This window comes from Echinops telfairi, unplaced genomic scaffold (assembly GCF_000313985.2).
Source record: "Echinops telfairi isolate 266 unplaced genomic scaffold, ASM31398v2 ScPeMD7_30;HRSCAF=105, whole genome shotgun sequence".
In the NCBI taxonomy this organism is placed as follows: Eukaryota; Metazoa; Chordata; class Mammalia; order Afrosoricida; family Tenrecidae; genus Echinops; species Echinops telfairi.
This window is the reverse complement of record NW_022103927.1, coordinates 4,612,362-4,613,851: the sequence shown is the minus strand read 5'-3', so window position 1 is coordinate 4,613,851 and position 1,490 is coordinate 4,612,362.

The window sequence follows — 1,490 nt, the reverse complement described above, 5'->3', positions numbered from 1 at the left end:
CTTATACCTGGGACATGTAATCGGAAGAGACCAGTCCCTAGAAAGGCCGTCATGCTTGATAAAGTCGAGGGGCATGACAAAGAGGAAGACTCTTGCCGAGATGGATGGACATTATCAGCTCTGCCTGCCTTGGGGAGTCTCCTCAGTGAGACCTTGGGGACCCATGCCATCCCCTGGTTTCCTCCGTGGCTCTGTGGCTCTCAGTTTGCACTGGCCACCTTGATTCAGAATCAGCTGGAAGCTTCTTGAAAGCCTGACAAGGCCTGGCCCTGCCAGGGTGGAGTCCATATGTCCTAATAATTATTGAGTAATAATCATGCTAATGATCGTATTTATCACAAAAGGAGCCACAGGCTGGAAGGATTAGCAAAACAAAAAATAACCTGTGAAAAGAAATTAGGGAACAGTGATGATCCAGTGGTAGCGCTCTCACTTTTCATGCAGGATGCCCAGCTTCGATTCCTGCATGGGTTCCTTCTGTGTGTGGAGGATCATGGAGGAGACCTGGCGATATAGCGGTGTAAGGCATTGGGCTGCTGACTGCAAGTTCAGCAGTTCGAAACCACAAGCCACTCTGTGGGAATAAGATAAGGGCTTTCTACTCCCCTAAAGAGATTCAGTCTCTGGAGGAGGGAGTAGAACTGATTGTGGTGAAGTATATACAACTCTTTCCAAAGGCGTTTTAACTATGGAAGTGGATGATATGTGACTATTCCATCAAGAAAGTGACTGGAAAAGGAAGGAACCGAATGACCTCTGGCTACCATGGGAGAAGGAAGAGCTTTTGCTTAGGGGGTATTGAGTGTGTGTGAATGGTGGTGGAATAATTAGGGAAAGGATATCAATAATGGTTAGACAACACAGTATGTCAGTGACACGTAGCAGTTGTTGAATTGGAGAATGTTTTGTTGTGTATATCTTTGCCACAATTAAAAAAAATTCGATGACATGAGTAACAATGAGCACAAGGGAGAAGAAACTGTGCTGAAAATGATGGTGGTAACGCGTGTACAACTCTTCTTGATATGATTGAACTATTGAATTGTGGAGGAAGTACCAATAAAACTTTAAACAGTTACAGTTTCAGAAACGCACAGTTCTATCCGGTCCTATAGGGTCACTAAGGAGTCGGCACCAACTCAATGGCAATGAGTTTCAAGTTTTTTTGGGGTTTTTCTTTGGGTTGGTAGAGACTAGGGTATTGCTATGGTGCTGAACAAGCTTCATCACAGTTTTCAGACTGATAGGCTAGGAAGAAAAGCCTGGCGATGCACCTCTGAAAGTCAGCCAAGAAAAGCCTACGGTCACACTGCTCTGATCTGTAACCCATGGCACAGATGGCACAGGGCCAGGAAGCACTTTGATTGTGCATGGGGTCACCGTGAGGTATGGGCCAGACCCACCACAGCTCACAATATACAGAATGTACAAAGGACCGTGCAACTCAATCAGAGGGCAAGGAATCCAACCAAAGATAGAGAAGGGACGTT